Below are 7,085 nucleotides of genomic sequence, written 5' to 3'. Positions count from 1 at the left end.
GTCGTAAAAGGGCCCAAACGACAGATCCGCCCCAAGCCCGTTCCTGCACCGAACCGGCCACCTGGGTCCATTTTATTCATGCCCGTGACTCTGATCAACCCAGAGAGGAAAATGCACATTCGGGTGCAAGCTCTAATTGACTCGGGCTGCTCAAGAGACATCATAGCCCCTGCTCTAGTTAATGGACTGGTTTTACCGACTCGGGATTTACAAAATCCAGTAATCTTTGAACAAATGGATGGTACCAACATGAATCCTGTTACAACTGAAACCATCCCGGTGATCACAGGCATGGGACAACATTGGGAGAAGAGGTCCTTTGTCATCAGCTCTACTGCCAAGTACCCATTAATCCTAGGCAGCAAATGGCTATGTGATCACAACCCCTACATAGACTGGGCACAGGGATGCATTACCTTCAGTCACGCCAACTGTGAAAATCACCGTTGGAATCAAAACTGGGGCGAAAACCCTACTCAGAAAGAAAAGGCCCTCCTTACCCAAGAAGAAGTCAACCAAATACCCGAACCTTACTGGCCTTTTCTAAACGCTTTCTCGGAGGAGGAAGCGGACACTCTACCCCCGCATCGACGAACGGACTGTGCGGTGGAAATCTTACCAGGAGCCTCGCTACCCAAAGGACGACTCTACCCCATGAGTCTCCATGAACGCGAAGAGCTCCGGAAATTCATCGACACCAACCTTCAACGTGGGTTCATCCGCCCAGCCTCTAGCCCCCACGCCGCTCCGGTCCTCTTCGTAAAAAAGAAGGATGGGGGACTCAGACTCTGCACAGATTTCCGGGGACTGAACGCAGTGTCCACCAACAACGCCTATCCTCTACCGCTCATCCGAGACCTTCTCAACGTCGTGGCCCAAGGTAAGATCTTTACGAAATTAGATCTAAAAGATGCCTACTTCCACGTTCGTATCAAGGCAGGGGATGAGTGGAAAACCGCGTTTAATACGCCCCTCGGACAATATGAATACTTAGTTATGCCTTTTGGATTGACGGGAGCCCCGTCTGTATTCATGTCCATGATAAACGAAGTTCTACATGAATTTCTGTACAAAGGGGTGGTGGTGTACCTTGATGATGTTTTAATTTATTCGGACACCGAGGAAGAACATGTTCAAATGGTACAAAAGGTCCTAGCCACCTTGATGAGGAATAAACTGCCCATCAAATTGTCCAAATGTGAATTCCATAAAACAGAACTCACTTACCTTGGGTATTGTATCTCCCAAGAGGGTCTAAAAATGGATCCAGCCAAAATACAGGCGATACAAGATTGGCAAACGCCCACCACCCGCAAAGAACTGCAATCCTTCCTGGGTTTTGCCAACTTTTATAGAGACTTCATAGCAAATTTCGCCCAAATCACGCTCCCCTTAACAGAACTGCTGAAAACCAAAGATAAAGGGGACCAAGCTAAGAAGCCCTCCTCCAAATTACAATGGACCCCCGATTGCCAAACGGCTTTCGACTGCTTAAAAGAGCAATTTGTAACAGAACCCATCCTCTCCCACCCCAACGAACAATCCCCCTTCATAGTACAGGTCGACGCCAGCGATACGGCGATAGGGGGGGTTTTGCTACAGAAGGGGGAGGATGGAAAATTGCGTCCTTGTGCGTTCTTGTCTAGAAAATTTTCTGCCGCGGAAAGGAATTGGAATGTGTGGGAGAAGGAGGCCTTTGCAGTAAAAGCAGCCCTTACTAACTGGAGACATTGGCTGGAGGGGGCGCGATACCCTTTTGAGGTCTGGACAGATCATAAAAATTTGGAGGCCCTCCGGAGCCCACGCAGACTGAATGCCAAGCAATTGCGGTGGGCGGAATTCTTTTCAAAATTCAACTTCACTCTAAATTATCTCCCGGGCAAAACTAACTTTTTGGCGGACGCCCTATCGCGCATGCCCCAACATAGGAGCAAACGGGCGGAGACGGTCGACACGGTCTTCTCGCCTAAACAACTTGGGGGCGTGGTGACTACTCGCAGCCGCGCCAAGCAGCCCCTCCCAGCCAACCAGGAATGGAAATCGAAACTTAAAGCTGAAATAGAGAAGGAGGGGGATAGAGCTCCGCGGAGCAAACTGACCCAATCCCCACAAGGGGATTGGTTGGCCGGGGGCAAGTTGTATGTCCCAGACAGCCTCAGACTGGAAATTTTGCAGCGCTGTCATGATGCTCCCACTGCTGGACATTATGGGTATCTAAAAACTTTGCATCTCGTCCAAAGACAATTCTGGTGGCCGGGCATGCGCAAAGACATTTCCCAATACGTTAGTTCCTGTCCTGTTTGCCTCAGCGCCAAAACCAGGAAAGGGAAGCCTCCGGGTCTCCTGCAACCATTGGAAACGCCAAACAGACCCTGGGACGTAATATCCATGGATTTTATTACTGACCTACCTATCTCAAAAGGACATAATTGTATTTTAGTGGTGGTAGATCTGTTCTCCAAACAAGCACATTTTATCCCCTGTACTGCCATACCCTCCGCGCGAAAACTAGCGGATCTGTTTTTAAAACACATCGTGAAATTACATTCTTTTCCGTCCAAGGTGATTTCGGATCGCGGCGGACAGTTCGTTGCCAACTTCTGGCGGGAGCTTTTGAAAATGTTGAATATTGAACAAGGCATCAGTTCAAGCCACCACCCACAAACCGACGGACAATCCGAAAAGACTAACCAAATTTTAGAACAATTCCTTCGTTGCTACATTAATTTTCAACAAGATAATTGGGTGGACCTCCTCCCCCTAGCCGAATTCTCCTATAACAACAGTGTACACGCTTCAACGGGAGAGGCTCCATTCAAAATTGTGTACGGGACTCACTTCGATCCCTTCCCGTTAGACGCACCCCCTCTCCATTCCTCTAAACTGCCAGATGTATCTTCATGGTGGGGGGAGGCGGCGCAGCAGTGGACTCTTATTAAGAAACACCTTGAAAAAGCCAAATTGGATTACAAAAAATACGCAGATCGCCATCGTGTGGCCGAATGGGAATTACAACCTGGAGATCATGTGTATATTTCCACAAAAAACCTAAAGCTAGCTCAAACCAGCCGCAAACTCGCTCTAAAATTCCTAGGACCTTTTCCTGTGCGCAAAATAATAAATAAAGTAACTGTTGCTGTAACTTTGCCTAAAAACCTGCGCCATGTGCATGATACGTTCCACGTCAGCCTTCTAAAGAGAGCTCCCACCGACAACAAATGGCACATCAAAGCTCCACCCATTCCAACTTTGATTGACGACCAAATACACTATGAGGTACAACAAATCTTGGACTCTAAGCTCAAGCGAAACCAGCTTTTTTACCTCATTCGCTGGAAGGACTTTGATTCTGGTTACGATGAATGGGTGAACTCTGCACATGTTCATGCTCCTAGATTAACCAAAGCTTTTCATACTCGCTATCCATATAAGCCAGGGGGGGATCTATTTTAAGGGGGGCAGAATGTCAGGTCCAGTATGTATCTAAACTGTACTGACTCCATTTTCTAATGCTTCTAGTGTTTAAGTGCTTTCTCCCCAGGTGCACCAGTTCCCAGGCAGCATTCCCACCAGAGGAGATTGTTGTGTCTAACACCGTTCCACCAAGCATTGGCCTTGAAGGAGAGCAGCTTCCCAGGACTGAAAGATGTTGTTTTGAGAACTGTGGGGGGAGGCTGTTCCAGATGGGTATTGTTACTCTGTATCCTATGCTTGCTCTTCATTGGTAACAATGATCATGTACCATCCTGAGTCTCCTATTCAGGACAGTGGACTATAATGGACCTTTTCTGCAATAAAACTTCCTTTGCCAGACACTGGACTTATTCTTGCTTCTAAAGGGAACCTTGCAGAGAGTGCCTTATCTAGCCACAGTCTGACACCCAACGCATCTCTCCACAGAAAAGATATGCAGCTCCCTCTTCCTTGCACATTGCCCCAGATGAATGGAAAGAGGAAGCATAACCATTTGGACCTTGTGTCTGTCTGCCCGACACTGACACAGCTAATGTTGTATGTCAATGTGCGTACAATAGCTTGATAAAATCTGAGATAGCATTTAAGTAAATATGGACACTAGGACTCTTGGGGATGTCTTTTAAGCAAATCTTTTAACTGCGAGCAAATCCATACATATATATATTAAGTAAATCAAATGTAAAATAATGTTTCCACTTGAAGGCTACTATTAATATTTTGAAGAATATATGCATTAATTTTACCATCGCTGTGCCAAAGAAAATGATGCTGCACTGAATAGTATTTGGAATTCTGCACCTGTCTGCTTTTCCTGCCGGGGTCACCACATTCATGCCTTTCCCCTTTTCTTTCAGCTTTTATAAATGCTATTAACTTTTAACAAGCCAAATACTCCACTGGTGCATATAGAAAGCCTACTTAACCCCATCTAGATGGGTGCAAACCTTCTTCCCATATTACTAACTGAGGCGCCTGATGATGACCCATAAGCTTTTAGAATAAGGCCATATTTCTCCACTGACCAATTACCACCATAAAGTGAGGAATTATGTTTCCAGTGTAAATGCTGAGATGGAACAGGAGCAGAAAGCTGAAAACAAATCTGTGACTCATTGAACTGTTCAGGTTTCTTGGGACATTTTAACTGAAATTCCATTCTGAAAAATAAAACCACTTTGAACTTGCTTCAGAAGTTAAAATACAGAAGTAATAAGGAAAAACAATAGATACTGAATGTTGTCATGGGAGAGAAAGAAGGGGCAAAGATTTTTATTTTTTTAGACCACAAACTATGAAATGACATGTGATCTGTTTCTCAATAGCTTTCCAGGCTTGAAATGTAATAACTGTTGTTATGGTAAAATTTCTTTTCCAGCATAGAATTTTAACCTTTTGAAATTCAATAATTTTTTTCAGTCACCATTTTTTTGTTCCAAAAGAACAGTCTTGCAAATAATGAAAAAAAGTCTTGCAAAAATTATGTCAAAGCCCCAGGCTTTTCTCCAGATGATGGAAGACAGGCTGTGTTAACTACAATAAACTGTAGTTTATAATTGTAGTTTGTTAGAACCTCAGTTAATGCTCTGACATCAGAAAACAGGCAATCTAATAAATCTGTATTTGTTGTTTGGCACCAAACCCATTTCAAAGTAGAGCTTGGTTTATTCCACCACATTTCATACTGCTTGTGAGACATCTGAATACAGAAGCCACAGTTTGAGTAGCATCACCTCTTCTAGTCCCCTGCTCACAGACATGACCATTGTGGAGATAAGATAGGGGTGAGAGGTAGACAAGGTTTGTCCCTTATGTGTGGTAGTATAAGCGAGATTGCACAAAACATGGTTTATCACGACAACTGAATGCAGGCAATGACTGCCTATGCCCAATTCACCTCTGAATACCAGTGCTGGGGGACATCATGGGAAGGCCTTGGCCTCTATGCCTTTTTGGCCACAACTGTTGCATAAATTTTGGGCAGTTTTTTACTGATATGGAGACAAGCAAGAGTCTCTTGTCCACTAGGCTGTCAACATCTTGTTAGCACTTATGAGATAGAGCAAGGAAAAGTTGGTCCACACATTGCATTATATTGGTTTCTTGACTCACAGAATTTGTTTGCATGTCATGTTTGATTGGTTAGCTCACAAACCTCAGCTGCATTGATCCATGTCAGAATTTGGGATTCTGCTTTGTGGTAACCATTTTCTATCAAGACAGAACCAACATCCACTCTAGTTCACGTTCCCAGTTAATAATAGAAATGTTTCATGCAAGAGCTCCTACTGAGAAGATCCTATCACTGACAGATAATCAATGGTTTCCAACAGTAGGTCAAGTCATTTCACAGCAGCATCAGTTACTGTCAAAAAAGGCTGTTTAATACAGTCAATTTTGGAGTTCTAAGGACACAATTTTAACTTGCTATTTTCTCAAGACAGTATAGTGAATGTGGATGGCAGGAATGAAAAGGGCGTGTGTGTCTTGCTCAGCAGGCAATTGTGAAGATCAGATACAATCATATAGCAAATTTGGCCCCCTTAGTTCACAAGTTGTAGTCTTCAACGTTTTTCCCAGTTGAGAATTTCTGAGTCATTGGCTATACAGTCTACATGGATGTTCTGCATTATTGGCGTGGATGTCCCTACAGTCCTCGTTTTTTCTAGGGATATCTTGTATCCGTACAGATGGGCACGTCAGTGTTGACCAGGTACTGTGGACAGCTATTCACAGTTGTATGCAAATGTATTTTGTACATCACAAGATCAACTTGGGGTGGAAAACCTATGTGGAGATTGGGATCAGTGCACAGGAAAAGCAGACATAAGATGTCACAGTGTAAAAGTACAGGAAAGGCTGGAGAGTCTTGGCTTGATTGGGAAATTAAAAAAAGATAATGGTCTGGAGGCAATGCCAAATAAACAGCTCCGAAGTCCAGAGCTGCAGGCAGCAGCAAAGATCAAAGTTGTAACAGAGTTTTCTGAGGCCAGGACAAAGGAGTTCAGGCTTCTTTTCCCACAGTAGCAGCTGCTAGCTGTAAAATGGTCAGCTGCCAATGCCGCTTTATTTTCCAGACTTACAGTCCAACTGTGAACTAGCTGGGAGGATCTGCAGATTTCAACCTAACCAACTACAACATTTATTTATTTATTCGATTTCTAGCCCACCCTCTCCGCAAGTGGGCTCAGCGTGGGTTACAACAAGATATAAATTACATTTAAAACCAGAATAAAACCACATCATCAACATAATCATATATTACAATAAAATACAATTCTTGAAATAGTGGCCCATACCATCCTGCAATGATGCACAGGGGGAAGGGAAGAGGGAAGAACAGCCGTCTTGATCAGACTATGATTCATGGAGGGAGGGCTATCTATACAGCCCCCCTGCTGACAGGAGACCAGTAGGGAGGCTCACTGTATGGGCTCAAGACTAGCCTCAACTATATGCCTGGTGGAACATCTCTGTCTTACAGGCCCGCTGAAAGGATAAAAGATCTTGGTGGGCCCAAGTATCTGCAGACAGAGAGTTCCACCAGGTTGGAGCCAGGACTGATAGAAGTCCTGGCTCTGGTTGAGGCCAGTTAAGCCTCCCTGGGGCCA

This window comes from Eublepharis macularius, chromosome 8, assembly GCF_028583425.1.
Source record: "Eublepharis macularius isolate TG4126 chromosome 8, MPM_Emac_v1.0, whole genome shotgun sequence".
NCBI lineage: Eukaryota > Metazoa > Chordata > Lepidosauria > Squamata > Eublepharidae > Eublepharis > Eublepharis macularius.
Note: the sequence above shows the minus strand (reverse complement) of the source record.